Raw genomic sequence first — 18,669 nt, forward strand, 5'->3', positions numbered from 1 at the left:
AATGAAGGCACTGATTCTTTCACTCTGGTGTTGAATTTCCTGAATAAAGACATGTTTCGTCCCAAATTCAGAGTTGTGTTAGTTTACTGACTCTCCTGAAAACTGAGTCCCTCACAAGGCAGAAAAAACACCCAGGATCCTTGCCCAGTATTCACATGCTAATCTGTTCTACTTCCCATGGCCACTCAACACTCTCCCATCAAGTCCCTGCTATTCTGAGATGAAGACTAGAGCCACAGGCTACATTTTATGTCCATAGAAAAACAAGTTCTAAATTTCAAAATAATTATAAAATGCAACTTATGCATAAGTAGGTGATTATCTTTACTTGTCTTCAAGTACAGCTAGATATTTTAAATGCATAAAACATTTATTTATTTATTTTTATATTGGTGTATTATTGGTACATTATAGTCTCCCATCATAATGCAGTTCATAGTGATAGTGACCTACATCCACACGGCACTTGGTGGGCTTTCCCCCAGCATCTTCCCCAAATATCCCATTTCCCATACAGAATATTGAGACTGGCATGCTATTCTCACATATGTACATAATGCCAGTGTAAGTGTTTTCTTTATTAATTCTCTCTTCACCCAGACCTTACCCTAGACCAACTTTTTCACTCCACTGGAGTTTCTCTTCCATTATCTGAAGTTTCTCTGATATCCCAATAGCTCCCTACCTTCCCCACGTGAGAGAAAACATATGACCTTTCACTTTCTGTAATGGACTAATTTCACTTAACATAATGTTCTCCAGTTCCACCTATTTTCTTGCAAAATACATAATTTTGCTCCTTTTCTTGTTTAGTTTAATTCCACTATGCAAATATACCTAATTTTATAATTCATTTTTTCTGTTTTGGACACCTGGGTTGGTTACATAATATGACTATTATAAATTGTGCTGCTATAAACATATTTTTTTTTAATTTGCGCATTGTAGTCACACATCTTGATAGAGCACAGAATGACAGAGGTGCATATATTACTATAAAATTTTAATTTTAGTCCCTTTGGAAAGATACCCAGGAGTGATATAGCTATATCATATGTTGGATTCATTCCCAGTTTTCTGAGCAATCTCCACACTGATCTCCATAGCAGTACTACCAATTTGCAACCCCAACAGTGTAGAAGAGTTCCTATTAATCTACATTGAGATTTCATCTAACACCAATCAGAATGGCAATCATCAAGAAGTGAAATAACAGTAAGTGCCTAAAACATTCTAAAAAAGTAAATTCCTGCCAATGTGAAGGCTTTTATGGGTCTAATGATTTTATGTATGTGATGTAAGAAATAAGACAAATAACCTTCTTGGATAACAGTTTATTACTAATTGACTTTCTTACCTTTTAAAAATTTAGTAAAAATAAAATAGTTGTATTGAGCATGTACTACATTTCTGCCAGTTCTGAGGATTTATAGAAGTATTACAAGGAGCATTCATATAAGTACTACAGTAATCAGTTCACAATGATTCTGTCATATAATTTTCACAACAATGTATGAGGCAGCTTCTTTGATATTTTTTCCACCACTCTTCAGATGAACTGGAAATACTACAAAATTAGACTAGTAAGGGACTCATAGGTAACAAATATTACAAGTGGTATAGAGTGCTAGAAATTCTGAGTTTTCCCATACATCAATTTATTTATTTTTTATTGGCGCATTGTAGTAATTCATCTTAATGTACTACAAAATACAGGGACATACATACAAACATCATTCATTTAGCTATTACTCCATTTATATCCTATTCCTTCCCCCATTCCTCCTTCTCATGTTTGGCTTAGTAACTGACTTTAATATGTTTGTTAATGTACATCATGTACATTAGAAAATTTTCCTCTCCCCCCCACATCCCCCTCACTTGGGTCACTTTATTTGCTCATTTGTAATTTCTCCTTCTTTGTTTAGAGTTTCTCATATGACCCATTTTCTCCCTAGCTTAATGACATGAAGAAAAATGAAAATAAACCTCACCTTCTCACCCAGCACAAAAGTAAATTCAAGATAAGTCAAACACTTGAAAATTAAAGCACGGTCCTTACAGCTCCTTGAAGAGGAGGTCCAAAACTGCAACATACAGGCACGGGTAAAAACGTTCTCAATGAGACTCCAAAGGCACAAGGAACTAAAAGGTGGGATTGCATTAAACTGAAGAGCTGTAAAGCAAAGGAAACTATCAAGAACCTCAACAGAGAGCCAAGAGACTGGGAGAAGATTTTTTGACAACTATTCCTCTCATAGAAGACTAATGTCTAGAATATACAGAAAACTCAAGAAATTCATGACTAAGAAAACAAATAAAAAAATTGGCAAGGGCACTAAATAGACACTTCACAAAAGAAATCCAAATGACCAATAAATATATTAAAAATCCTCAACATCATTGACAATCAGAGAAATGCGAATCAAAAATATCCTGAGATTTCACCTAACTACAACTAGAATGGCAATCATTCAAAATACAAACAACAAATGCTGGCCAGGATGTGGAGAAGTGGGAACTCTAAAACATTGTTGGTAGGATTGCAAATTAGTACAACCACTTTGGAAACCAGTATGGAGGAGCCTCAGAAGAATGGAAATGAAAAAAAAAAAAAAAAGGGTCCGGGTGTGTTGACACACACTTAGTGAGGCCCTTCGCAACTCAGTAAGACCCTGTTTAAAAAAAAAAGAATTGAACCTACCATATGCCAGCAATACAAGTTCTGGGTATCTACCCAAAACAATGGAAACCAAACTATTGCATACATATCTATGTTCAAAGCTACAAAATTACCAAACTATTGAACAAGCCAAGATGTCCATCAATAGATGAATAGATTACAAAATTATGAGATATGTACACAATGGAATTTTACTCAAGATGTAAAAGATCTCTACAACAAAAACTATAAAACATTAAAGAAAGAAATTGAAGAAGACCTTGGAAGATGGAAAGATCTCCCGTGCTCATGGATAGGCAGAATAAATATCATCAAAATGGCCATTCTGCCAAAACTCATCTATAGGTTTAATGCAATTCCCATTAAAATACCAGAGACATTCTTCAGAGACCTAGAAAAATCAATCATGAACTTCATATGGAGAAAGAAAAGACCTAGAATAGCCAAAGCAATCCTCAATAATAAGAAACATGCAGAAGGCATTACAATCCCAGACTTCAAACTATACTATAGAGCAATAGCAGTAAAAACAGCATGGTACTGGCACAAAAACAGATATACTGACCAGTGGATTAGAATAGAAGATACAGAAACAAATCCACACACCTTTAGTCAATTAATCTTTGACAAAGGGGCAAAACACATACGCTGGAGAAAAGACAGCCTTTTCAACAAGTGGTGCTGGGAGAACTGGCTATCCATTTGTAAAAAGATGAATCTAAACCCCTATATCTCACCAAACACAGGAATCAACTCAAGATGGATCAAAGACTTAGAAATTAGACCTGAGACTGTGAAGTTAGTAGAGGAGAGCATAGGTTCAACACTACAACATATTGGCACAGGCAGTAACTTTCTCAACAAAACCCCCAAAGCTCAGGAAATTAAAGCAAGAATAAACAAGTGGGATAACATCAAACTAAAAAGTTTCTTCTCATCAAAGGAAACTATCAATAACCTAAAGAGGAAGCCTACAGAATGGGAAAGAATCTTTACCATCCGCCATTCTGATAGGGGGCTAATATCCAGAATATACAAAGAGCTCAAAAGACTCTACACTAGCAAAACAAACAACCCAACCAAGAAATGGGCTAATGAACTAAATAGACACTTCACAAAAGAAGAGATACAAAGGGCCAGTGGATACATGAAAAGATGTTCTTCATCACTGGCCATCAGGGAGATGCAAATCAAAACTACACTGAGATTCCATCTAACCCCAGTCAGAGTGGCAAGCATAAAGAAATCAAACAACAACAAATGCTGGCGAGGATGTGGGGAAAGAGGAATTCGTTTACACTGTTGGTGGGAATGCAAACTAGTTCAACCACTATGGAGATCTGTGTGGAGAGTCCTAAGAAAGGTGGGAATAGATCCACCATATGATCCAGCATTACCACTTCTAGGTATCTTTCCAAAGGGGTTGAATTCAGAGAAATACAGCAACATATGCATACCTATGTTCATAGCAGCACAATTTGTAATAGCAAAAATATGGAACCAGCCCAGATCACCATCCACAGATGAATGGATAGCAAAACTGTGGGAAATACACACAATGGAATTCTATTCAGCCATAAAAAAGAACAAAATTATATCATTTGCAAGCAGATGGAAAGCCCTGGAGAACATTATGTTAAGTGAGATCAGCCAAGCACAGAAGGAGAAGATACATATGTTTCCTCTAATATGCCCAAACTAGGAAACACAAAGGATACCAGTGGGACTCCAGACATTAGAGGGGAAATACTAGCCAAGTTTGAATGGAAAGATAGGAGAGGAGGAAGGCCAATCTTGATTAATGAGGGTCTACATCTGAACATGTGTAAAATTATGAATAAGACATGGTTAACCTGGACAACCATTGGTGGGAGGGGGGAAGGGAAAACGGGGATGGGGGGGGAGAGGGCACCAAATATAGTTTAAATGTATACTATTTATGTTCAATAAAAAAATTGTTAAAAAAAACAATGGAAACCAAACTATTGCATACATATCTATGTTCAAAGCTACAAAATTACCAAACTATTGAACAAGCCAAGATGTCCATCAATAGATGAACAGATTACAAAATTATGAGATATGTACACAATGGAATTTTACTCAGTCATAAAAAAACAAAATTAAGTCATTTACAGGGAAATGGATGGAAAAGAGAACATTATAATAAGTGAGATTAGTCATATAACAATTTAAATTTATTTTTTGTATTTTTTCAAAAATATATCTATTAATATAAAATTAAAACATTACAAAATATTTTATAGGATTACATTTATCTTAACTAAATAGATTTGATTTATAGAAGTATCTAAACTAATTAGCAGCTAGCACATAATTTTTTTGCTACTATGAATAATAACATACATGTAATCTCCATAGCTAGAATCTTATGCAGATAAAAATGTCTTTGATAAATTTAAAGTAAATAAAATAAGTTCATTGCCATACAGTAAATGAAATGTACAGTAAGTTTGAAAAAAAGCTCAACAGTCACCTCAAAGCAGTAAAAACATAGTAGTCCAGAAGTATTTGGTAGCAGCTCAATCTTAAGTTATTGCTCATGTAATATTTTTCACATTACAACATGTCCCTGAACTTTTATATACTGAGGTGTTTTAAATAATTTTATCACTAAAAATAATTTATTTTAAGACAGGAAAAAGTTAGAGTTGCCTTGCATATATTGGAGATGTATCATGACAATTTTAAAAAGATGTGCATGTTTCTCTAAAGTTGTTTAATTCATTGCTTAGTCTATTTCAAAATGCAATTATATCCAATGATCTCTTTAATGTGGTACTATGAAATTTGGCAGAAGCAAGTTCTGGTTTCTCCAAAGTAATTTTTTTAAATAATTGAGGAATTGAAATTGTGACCAAGAAATGACAATGGAACCCATCCAGTTATGATTCTAATGACACATTTACTATTGCATAAGCTTAGTGTATATAACTCATAAATCTAAGGGCCTAATGTTATGGCCTCTTAGCAGGTTGACATTTTACCCTCCTTTTGAATTCATCTCTGATCAGAAAACTCCACTTAATAGTTAGACTTCAGGAAAAAAAAAGTCACTGTCTAACCTAGAATATTAGGCTCATATTTAAAAAATCATATTGGTTCTTAAGATGTCTGCTAAATTAAATGTTTATGGTTCAGGAGATCATTTCATTTAGCTATAGAGAACCAGAGTGACTTAAGTCTTTGGATATTTAGAAAATCCTTCTAAATATGCAACGGTATAGTAATGATAACAGTTTATTGCAACCATTTAATTAAGAATAACAGCTTTTTCAAACTCTAGAATCCAATCCAAACATAAATGCATGGGATTTGATAACTAGAGAATTGTCTTTGAAAGGAAAGGATGACATGATAGCTAATGCATGCACATGGAAACTAATTAGATTTTTTAGCTAATGAATCCCCATTTAAATAAATGTGATTCAATAAATAATGGATCCCCATGGAAATGAATAGAATTGGATGACTAACACACCCCACTGAAATGAATGTGATTCGATAGTTATCGCATCCTCATAAATGTGTTAGATTGAATCCCATTCATTTTAATTGCAATAAATTAAAATAGCTTTTGTTCATGGCCTTTTGGCTAAGATCAAATGCTTTGTCCTCTATTTGAGAACTATATTCTACCCAAGCAGGCAACCTAGGCTTACTGATTGAATAGGCCCTTCCTTCTCCAGATACATGATGTATAAGGTACACATGCTGTTCATTCCAGTAGGGATGAATCACTACTCACACTCATTTATTCCAATGGAGCACTTGTAAATCAAACTCTTATTTTCAATGATAAAATTTTTTGCTATCACAAATAGAACCATTTAAATAGTACATTTAAATGCCACTAGGTTCAAGCAAAATCAAAAGCATATTTGCATATCTGAAATCAAATATTTAATGCATGCCTTTTACTACATATACTTAAGAGAAAATAACTGTTTTTAAGAAAAATAGAACAGTAAACAATATACTTTGTTAACAAACATCTGACATACAAATTTGTGAAAACAAATAGTGAAGAGTAGATTTTGAAAAGGAGAGGCATGATTGAAAATAATAATCCATTCCAGAAAAAAAAATTAGAGTATTTATATTTACTCAATTGCATTTGCTTTTTAGATCTTCCTATTTAATTATATGTTCTGTGGGGTCTGTCATTTATTTTATTTATCAGAATTACACAGCATGAGAAACAGAAAAGCTTTCACTAAAATATGTCTTAAGACGCTGCTTTTAAATATTTCAATTGTATGAGAATATAAAAAAGACAAAAACCCAGTGTGACTAAGAGATTAAGATGTATTTGAATAATGGATTGAAAATGCAGTAATGATATTTTTATCTAACTTATTCAAATAAACACTCACAAAAATTATGAGCTTCAACAGAATTGCTTTCTCAGAATCAAGAATAAAGAGGTGTTTTATAGTTTGAAAAAAATTGACTCTGGATAAAATATTTCCTGGAGATCTAAGAAATCCAATGTCTCTTTATCTACAATTTCTCCCTCTTTAAAAATATTTGATGAAGCCGGGCGTGGTGGCTGCACCCTTGTAATCCCCGCGCTTGGGAGGCAGAGACAGGAGGATCGCACAGGTTCGAAGCGAGCCTAGCTGGCTTAAGAGACCCTGTTTCCAAATAAAAGTATAAAATAGGTCTGGGATTGTAGCATGGAGGTAGAAGGGTTTCCAGGAACCCCAGTGCCACAAGAAAATATATATTTGATGAAACAATTTACATTTATTTTAAACAAATGTGCTTTTAACAATACTTTGTTATTTACATATATAATATTGTCAATTAAAAGTGTTATAGGTAGAAAATATTTAATACAGCACAAAATTTACTGTCATTAAATACATATTGTGCCATAACTTAATTAGTATTTCAAATAAGAATGTAATTACTCTTACCAGAACCAAAATTTTAAGAGTTAAAATAAACCAGAGATTCTAATTATTTTTATTATATTTACTTCTATTGGCTTCTTGCTACTTTAAAGACAAATCTCAGCTGCGCAGCTTTGCTTTATACTTTAAGATATGTAATTTTAATATTTTTCTTATATACTAATATTTATAAAAATAAACATGAATGAATTGTTTGAAATCCATGTGATTAAAAACTTTTGGATGACTCCTAATTTTAACTTAGTTCTCAAACATAGCATTCAATTATTTTTATCATTTCAGAAAAATTATGCTGTATATTTAGGGATAAAATGTGTAAAGAAAATATAAGTATTAGAAATAAATATAGCTATATGGTATCTATAATAAATTTTGTTTCTCTCTAAAATGGGAATGGAGATTATCAACCAAACTAATAACATTTTTCTCCAAGTAATATAATGAGAATCATTCTAATATATATTACATTTAGATGAGCATAGCCTAACCTGGGATCTTTTAGAAAGAAGACCAATTTTGGCTTATATATTATTATCATATATTTTATTATATTATATACTGTATATTTTATATAATATATATTTTATACAGTACATATTGTGTATCCACATACACACATACACAAGAGATATCATAGCATAAGTGTGGGATATACTCTCACAGATTCAATTTTGCCATTTACCTGGTTTTTTTTTATTCTTAGTATAAAACTAAGATCTCTGATCACAGCTAATTCATATGTGAAAGAGAAATGATCATATATACCTCACAACATCATTAGAATGATTAAATGAACTAATGTGAGACAAACTCTTAGAAATGTACCCGATACTTAGCACTATAAATGTTAAATATACATGTTTACATAATGTTACATCTAATAAGTAATATTGAGAAATCCTTTAAAATTAATTTGTTTTTAAAAATAAATTATATTTGATTGACTTGTCTATCCAAGAAAGATACTGGAAATTTATTCTGTATTTTATCTCTTGCACATAAATAATTCTAAATTATCCAGAATATAAACTGATTAAATTCACGGACTGACTAATATTATGGGTAGACAATATAGAGACTTGATAGGCAAGTAATCTTATTAAGGAAGGTTAGAAGAAGATATAGTCCATGAGAAACAGTATTCCATAGTAGAACAGAAATTCATCCTTGATTTTGCAATTTCTACACTATCTTAACCATCCTGTCTTTTAAAAACTATATGCGGCTGGGCATGGTGGCACACGCTTGTAATCCCCACACTTGGGAGGCGGAGACAGGAGGATCACGCAGGTTCGAAGCCAGCCGCGCTGGCTTAAGAGACCCTGTTTCCAAATAAAAATATTAAAAATAGGTCTGGGGGTGTAGCCCGGAGGTAGAGGGCTTCCAGGAACCCCAGCACCACAAAAAAAGTAAATAAATAATAATACAAACTATATGCAATTACACACCTGTGAGTTGAAGTTTTTATGTTGGTTTTTATTTTTCTATCTCTAGCCAATAATGGCTGACATGGAGCCATGCTCTTGGAGGATTTTTATCTGATTCTAGTGAGTGACACGGAGGGTCGTTATACCAATGGCATGCATATGGTGCTGTCAGTTTAAGAATTGATGGACATGGAAAAAAGTGGCCAGTAAATGGAAACACACCAGTTGGTACTTTGGTTTTGATAACATCATTTAGCTTAAAGTGGAAAATTGTTATTTCACACTAGAGGGGATTTCTGATTTTAATTTGGCCTTCCCAAAAAGGTGAGAAGCTTCATTAAAGATATCCCTCTGTTCATTAATTAATTGATAAGCAGTTGTAATAAAGTGCTTAGAGGATTGGTTGTCATTAGGAATTTCTCTAGAGGCAACATTTCAGTAAGAACAAACTATCAACTAAGGAATATTCTAAAGCAGTGTTTAATATGCACGAGGAGTAAGGCCAGAGGAAGTTTATATCTTTCTGAAGCTAAGGGAAATATATTTAAAAACTCAAGATAATTTGATATTTAAAGCATGATTCCCCTGAATTTTATAAATGGCTTAACAGTGCACAAGAGTAGTGGCAAGTATTCTAAAAAGACTATTTAGATTAAATGTCTATACATAATTTTATTTATAATTTTAATATGTGAATAAAGTAGATGTTATAAAATAGTAATTGCTACTATTATTTCCTACACTTTCTTTTTTGTGTTTTGTTTTGTCTCTTTGAGCAGTGAATTACCCATAGAATTTCTACTGTTCTCCTTGGTACTATTTATTTCAGACCCATTCACACACACACACACCTCTTTCTCCCACCCTTTAACCTGCATATGACTTTTTAGTTGTTATGAACTTTGTAGTGATAACACTTTTTTCCCCATAGAATCTAATCACAATTCACCAGGATCAGTTGGTTTTTTTTTTATATGGAGAATACTTTTTTTCTGGTACTGGGGATTGAACACTTTAATAAGAACACTAGGGTTTGAGGTATAATCAGTTGTCATACATGAATTTGTGATTGGATTTTAGAATGGCAGAGTGAAGAAGGTCTCTTTTCTTAACATCTCAGAAAATATACATTTATTATGAAAATATAAATACTTTTATATATGTATATTTGTGAAAGTATATAAAGACTCAGATTATATAAGGATATACTAAAAAGGAAGAAATATTCATTCACAAAAATCTACTAAATCAAAATTAGAGCAAGACTCTATAATGTTGGACCCATGACTAGCTTTCCTATATTAATTGATCCCTGGCATGGAAACTATCCCTGACTCTTCACAAGAGTTTCATCATGAAGGAAGGGCTGAGCTAGGTGGGTGTGGTGGCACACGCCTGTAATTCTAGTCCTTGGGAGACTGAGAGGAGGATCTGAGGTTTGAGGCCAGTCTCAGCAACTTAGGGAAATCCTCAGAAACTAAGTGAGATTCTGCTTCAAAGTAAAAAATAAAATAAAATAGAACTGGGAGTATAGCTTAGAGGTAGAATGCTCCTGTGTTCAACCCCCACTACAGCAACAACAAGTTAAAAATCAATTAAAAAAAATAAGAGAAGGAGGAGGAGGAACTTTCTCTCCCTCCAGCTCTAGGTTGGGGCTATCGTTTGACCTCTGAGGAGCAGCAGGCTTCTGGTGTTTGTTACGCTCCCCAGCCTTTTCTAGCAGAAGCTCTGTTCTGGACAGACACAAATGACATGACTGTGGCTGTCTTCTGCCACCCTGTGCCCACTTCTTGAGCATAAGTTCTACTCCAGGGACAGTAGGTAAGAAACATCCTGCTGGAATAAAGCCCACACTCTGGATGGACTTTATTCTGGATGTCTACTGGAAGTTCAAGCCCAAAGGGTCAGGTCAGGAAGACCAAGAGCCATCTCAGCAGAGCTAGGTCGCCGGACACTTATGGCGCTCTAGGAGAAGGAGCTTCCACCCCAGCTCTTGTCCTGTGGCTCAGACATTCTGCCCCAAAAGAATGACCCTTAAAGACTAAGAGCTCATACCTGTTCCTGAGGAATTTGTTTTTGTTTTTGATTGAAGTATGAAATTTCATGCATAAAGGCATTACTCCAAGCTATGAACAAAAATAGAGGGAAATTTTAGTTCCTGGATCCTATAAATACTAATGAAAAGGGACAGTAATAAGCAGTTTAACAGAAAGTCTAAAGAAAACAGACAGGAAGAGCTATCCTAGTCTCTGTGAATCTTTCTGACTGAAAAGGCTGTGCATAAGCCCCGGGAAGTATGTGCTTAGGGACAATCAGAATCAGTCATGGGAAGTACATGAAAAAATAACCTTATTATGAAGTGTGATTGCAGTGCACCAATAAAACAAAATGCAGACACTGCAGAGATGACAGTAAAGAAAAGGTGCTGTGTCCTTCTGGAAATAGGGGACTAATCACAATATCACAATATATTATCAAAATATTGATTTTAAGCAGCTCTCACTCAGGAGAAATTTGTTAGAAACAGTGTTACTTAGAAATAAAATCACATAGCTGAACATGGTGGTATATACCTGTAATCCCAATACTTGGGAGACTGAGACAAGAGAATCGCAGGTCCAAGGCCGGCCTCAATAAGAAGCAAGGCTCTCAGCAACTTAGCAAAACCCTGTTTAAAGATAATAAAATAAGATAAAATAAAATAGGTCAGGGAATGTAGTTCAGAGGTAGAATGCCCTTGGTTCAATTCTCAGTGGCACAAAATAAATAATGAAATAATAAAGTCACATAAAATCTTGGATGCCCAGGAGTTTACTTGCTTGTGAAAAGCTGCAAACCCCTGAGGATATTAGAAAGAGATAATCCAAACTATTTCTACTAGGGGCAAAATGTTAACTTCCCAAACTGTAGTGGCTGCATCTAAATAACCAATAAACATGTGAAATCACAAGCACACACACACACACACACACACACAAACACATGTGTGTATGCACAAACATACATTATACATTCAATGGAATGGACTGCAATACATCAACTTAAGTGGCCAACAAGGCTTAACTACCTTAATCTAAATTGGAGCTTAAGTTGATCTAGGGGTGTTGTTTATGAAGCTAGCTTAAACAATACGAACAAGAAAAATAATCTGAAGACAGATTTCAGAGGAAATTGATCTTGTAGAGTTGGTTCAGCCAAGTCACTAAATAAGTAAGTAACTAAACAAACAATAACATGGATACCCTGCGTAGGGATCAGAATTTTGAGTTGTTGATATATATTAGCTAAAGTGTCCAGTTTTAAACAAAAAGTAGGAAGCATGCAAAATCAAGAGAGTCAAGATTAATAACAAGAACAATCACGAAATCATAACTCATCCACAGAAAATATATGAAAATAAAAGCATTCAATAGAATTTTTGAGAAGTCTCAAATGGTTCACTTAGCAGAGAAAAACTTCAAAGCAGCTATTATATTTTTATGAATATGTTAAAAAAAACTTAAGGAAACTATGGCAAAAAATTAAGGAAACTATGGCAAAAAATTAATAATGGTATAATAACAATCTCTTAAAATAATAGAATTTACTATTTTGAAATTCTATAAAAGAACCTAATAAAAATCTTGATGGTAAAAATAAAATACATCTAAAAAGCTACTGAATAGTTAAAAAAAAAACTTTGTTTTTTATTTTAGTACGGACGCTTATTCTTAAAAACTTTTTTCTTAGTACTGTTTGCTGTGTCATATAGATTTTTATATGCTGTTTCTATTTTTAATTATAAAACTTACATAACCCTTTTATTTCTTCAGTGGCCCACTGTTCATTCAAATGTGTGTTATTTAGTTCCATGTATTTATATAATTCCAATATTTTTATTAATTTATACTTTTATTCTATTATGATATGAAAGAATACATGATACAATTTCTTGAATGTGTTGGGTTTGTTTTGTGAGCTAATATGTGGTTTATTCTAGGGAATGTTTCACTTGCTGATGAGAAGAAGATGGATTCAAAAACTTTTGGATGAAATGTGTTATAAATTTCTGGTGGGCACATTGGTCTCTAATATAATGAGTCTGATGATTCTTGGTTGAATTTGTTTTTTGGGGGGGTTCAACATGGTTTGTCCATTGATGAAAGTGTGGTGTTTGTCTGCCACTATTGTTTCATTGAAGCCTCTCTATCCCTTTGGATCAAATACTGTTTACTTTATAAAATTGGATTCTCTGGCAGTAGGTGCATATGCGTTTACAAACATATCTTCTTTATTGAGTCAATACTTTTATCATTATATAGTGACCTTCCTCCTTTCTTTTTATGGTTTTGTCTAAAAATCTATTCTATTCTGTGTGACACAAACATAGACAATCTTTTTCAATTCTGGTTTCCATTTTCATTGAATATCTCTTTTCTATCCTTTCAATTTCAGTTTATGTGTGTCTTTAGTGGTGAAATGAGTTTTTGCAGGTATCATATCATGGCATCCTATTTTAAAAACCCATTAAGCCAGTCTGTATCTTTTAATTTATTTGCTTTATATTCGGGGTATTATTGGCAGGGAAATACTTACTCATGTCATTTTGTCAATTTTCTATTTGTTTTAAAAATCCTTTGTTCTTTTCTTTCTCACTTGTTGTTCGTCTTAGTTGTGTGATAGTTTAAAGAATTGATAAGGTTAGATAGATACAGATGAAAAAGTGATCAAACATATAACATTGATTACATATCACATCTAAATGGAATTTGTCATAGCAGTGAAAAGTTTATGTAATGTTGAAAATCAATGTAGTACACCATATCAATAGAATAAAGAACAAAAACTCACAACCATCTCAATAGACTCAAAGAGGCATTTGACAAATTCTTACACGCTTTAATGATTAAAATATCAATAAGTCATAATAGAAAAGAATTTTCTCAAAGTGAGGTATCTATGATATTCCCACAGATAATGTCACATTTCACATTGAAACACTAAATATTTTCTTCCCAAAATCATGAATGAGACAAAGATGTCCTCTCTTTCCATATTTAATTATGCATTTGGAGGGTCTATCCAAGGAAATCAGGAAAAGGTAAAAATAAAAAATATCTAATTTGGAATATGTAAAACTTAATTTTTTTCAGATGGTATGGGTTTATATGTAGAAAATCCTAAGTAATATACTAAGAAACAGTTTAAACTAATACTCAAGTTCTACATAGCTGAAGGATATAGGATCGATACTGTAAAAAGGTTATATTTCTATACCCTAGCAATAAAGAATCCATAATTCAAATTTAAAAAATCCACTTGCAACAGAATTAAAATTATAAACTATTTTTGTTGTTGTTGGTACTAGGCATGGAACCCTCTGCCTCCAGGCTACACTCCCAGACCTATTTTATATTTTATTTGGAAACAGGGTCTCTTAAGCCAGCAGGGCTGGCTTTGAACCTGCGCCATCCTCCTGTCTCTGCCTCCCAAGCACAGGAGATTACAAGCATGCACCACCATACCCAGCAAAGTTATAAACTATTTAAAGATGCATTTAAGTAAAACATTTGGATACTAAAAGCTACAATATATTGTTGACAAAAATTAAAAAGTCATAATAAATGTACAGAAACTCAGTGTTCAATGGTCCACGTATTGCATGCTGTGGATTATTTATTCACCTGATTTTATGGGTTCAAATTGATTTAAAATAAACCTTCGTATCATTATATCATGTCATCCGAATCAAAATATCATGCTACCACCATTTTTACCACTAGGTAAGTGTAATGAGAGCTGTGTTTTAAACCTCTTACAACCTGATATGAAATACAAAAAATAAGGAACTCACTAGCCAGACTCCCACATTTAATCAACAGGTTTTTAGCTTTGCCACTTTTGACATTTTGGACAAGATAAGTCTTTGCTTTAAGGGAACTATTCTGTTCATTATAGAAAGTTTAGCAGTGCCCTTGAACCTTCTCTAGAGCTGAGTTGAATTTTCTGGTTCCCTCTCCAGCTTTCTGAAGGTTTCACACCTATGCACCTGTCTTGATAATCAAAAGTGTCTCCAGATGTTAACCAATGTCTCCCAGGGGATAAAATTACTCCTGTATCAGAATGTCTGATTTAGTCAGTAATGTAAGATCCCTCTTAATTTGGGACATTTCATTCTCTTTATAATCTAGAAATTATTTCCCAATTTTGATTTTAGATTTAATATATTTCTTATATTACAAATTAAAGTAAAAAATTACCTTGACACTTTTATTTTTATGACTTCTCTGCAATTATCTCTGATTCCTATTAGTTCCTAAGAAAACAAACTATAAAATAAGACACTAAATGACACAGTATCTTATGTCTTATTTTTTCTCCATGGAATCTAATCATTTGTTACTAAAAAGTATGTCACATATTTTATTCAATGTGTGATTAACAAATTTTAAATATGCATTCTCACCTAATATTTTTAGTTTTCAAGAGATTTACACACATATATGCATATACATACTATGCTTGCATGCTGAACTAAGCTAATATCTTGGTAAATTAATGAAAAGTCACTTCTCTCAAATTAATTTCTAAATACTTTTGATATTGTATAATTACATAGTAGTTTGTATGTAGTACAAATAAATAAATTATGTATTTGTATATATAAATTTAATATATATAATATATATATATTTAATATAATATATATAAATTTGTATAAATAAATTATGTATTGTATGTAGTACAAATGAATAAATGATTTGTATGTAGTACAAATAAATTCAAATTTGCTGAATGAAACATAGCAAATAAGTGCTGCCTTTATAGGTTATCTCTAAATTTTCTCTACCTCCTTTAAGTGCACATTTTTATTTACCCTAACTATGCAAGCAGCTAACAAATCCACTCCTATACTTGACATTTGTAAACATAATAGGTTTTTGACTTTTGATAGCAGAAATAATGGAGGTTCAGAAAGGGTCATATGAGGAAGTGTATTCAGTGAAATTAAGGAGAATATGAGCCCTTTTGTATATGTTCCACTACTTGAAAGGAAGTTAGTAATTCTAAGATTATAGCACTCGTAGAGGTTTTTAGAGTTATGAAACAATTCAAAGGTGAAACAATGGTATTAAATGGTTCCAAGAGTTCATAAATTAGTCACTATAGATTTTTAACAAAGCCACTTTAAATTAAAGCAGGATGATTTGGAATTATATTGATTTATACAGTTAAAAGTGCAATATAAATATATCCTTATTTCACTTTTCTTTCAGAAATATAAGAAGTTGTTAGTCCTACTTATTGCAATTTTTGATACTAAATTAGAGTATTTAAGTATATCCTAATTGATTTTTTCCTACTGAGTCAAAGTATCACTAAAGTAGGTTTGAAAGGAAATATCCCCGCTCTAATGTATCTAAGACAGTAGAATGGAAAATGGCTCTTGGTAAAATGTGTAAAAACATTAGTGAACAAAGAAGGGAAATCTTTTTCATAAATGGTCTTTGAATTGTCAGTACTAAAATAAAATGAATCCTCTATTTCTATTTATGAATTTAAAAAAAGATTCCAAGTGAAACTCCTATAGCTTCAGTTGATTAAATTTGGCTAATCAATTGTGTAAAATAATTGGGAAATCTTTAAATATACTATATTTCATGCTGAGAAAAATCTCTAGATTTCAAATTTTCTGGAAAAATGACGAGGTGAAAGAAATATAACAAACGAAGAGTGGTTCATAGAACATGGGAGCCAATTGAGAGACAGAAGTGATTTTGCTGTTTTTTAGTTTAAAATTTATTTTGAGAATCAAATTGTATTTTGGGGAAAATGTATGAGATGTCAAAATATGAGGGTTTAGATGAATAGAAAAAAATGAAAGAATAAACAGGCACTGTGTCAAAGCTGGGCTAAATAAGCCAGCATCACTGGGCTGAGTATTGTTCTTTCCAACGTGTGACCCTGAATGGAAAGCATGGATCCTGGAATGAAGTTTTCATTTAATATCCACATGTGTATCCTGTAAAGAGGTGTTTTGGGTGCTGGTAATACTGCATCTTTAACAATCAATAATTGGCCAGTGTAGGGACATATGAAAACTTGAGAAATGCATGGCTATTGTTCTTATATCAGAGAAGTAAATAACCATCTACTAAATCTTTCAGTTGTCAACCTGGTCGGGTATTCTTTGCCACCGACTCCATCAATGGTCTCCATTTAAAAATAAGGCCATTTGCCAGGTGTGGTGGTGCACGCTTGTAATCCCTGCGCTTGGGAGGTGGAGACAGGAGGATCGTGCAGGTTCAAAGCCAGCCGTGCTGGCTTAAGAGACCCTGTTTCCAAATAAAAATATAAAAGTAGGTCTGGGAGTGTAGCCCGGAGGTAGGAGGGTTTCCAGGAACCCCAGTACCACTAAATAATAATAATAATTAATAATAATAATAATGCCATTTACATATTTAATAACAGTATTTCTACTGAAATTCTGTTTCTGATAAGTACTTAGGCCAGAGACCTTCTTTGAGTCAGAGGACATTCAAAATCTGGCTAATTATCGAACAAGTAATTTTTTTAATCTAACCCAACTAAAACAATCAAGTTCTTGACTTACTTTCCAATGGAAAGTCTCCATTACTGCCTTTGTTCCTATTATTTACACTCTTTTATATGTATGTAATTCACCAGATTCAGCTGTATAATTTCTTCACCTGATGAATGGTATCTGGAAGTTCCTACTGAGGTTAACTCTCATTATGCCACCACAGAAACTACGGCTGTATGGAGAGATGCTGCCTAAGTAGAAATAAAAAGTAATATAAGAGATATAAAAAACTGAATCATATGTGGGACACATGATTAAAGGTACAAATAAGAGAAATATGAAACACATAGTGTTAAGTTACTAGCATGAGAGATACTATAAGAATATGACATTAACCCCATTTTTATATATATGCAAGCAAGGGATTAGAAACTTGGTTCCTTTAAATAGCATTTAAATATCTGTGATAAACTAGTCTTTCTCATGATATTTTTAAAAGATTGCTTTTTACCGATACTATCCTTTAAAAACTTTTGTTTTAGAAATGCCTAGTATTTATGAACTCAGTTTAAAAAGATAGATATCATTGCAATTGAAAGTACTTTTTAACTCTTACATTTTATTTGTACAGTTTTATGTGTTCTGATATAGAAATCATTGCTTTTAACCAGTCACGCAACTGGTAGCAACAAGAAATTTATATTCTGATTAAAGAAATAATACTATGAAGACAAGTATAAACCTATTGTTTGTATCACCAAAACTAAGTGAACTTCTTATAAGACACAGCATATGCCACATTATGCAACATAAAGACAGGTACAAAACTAGTTTAGGGATTATGTGACTATTCATCATGCAAAATGCATCGACCTACAGATCCACTGTGCACAGTATTATATGTATGTACATGCACATTATTTCAACATATAAATCTTTGCTTTTCTGTCTTTCCCCCTGGAGCTCTGGCCATCTTTTCCTTTCATTATTCAGATTAAAACACTATCAAAACCAGGCATGATTTCCATCATTTTTTTTATTATGGCAACATTTACCTTCATTTGAACAGTCATTGACCACAAATCTTCAGGTGCT

Source organism: Muscardinus avellanarius, assembly GCF_963383645.1.
Source record: "Muscardinus avellanarius genome assembly, chromosome: 2".
NCBI classification, from domain to species: domain Eukaryota; kingdom Metazoa; phylum Chordata; class Mammalia; order Rodentia; family Gliridae; genus Muscardinus; species Muscardinus avellanarius.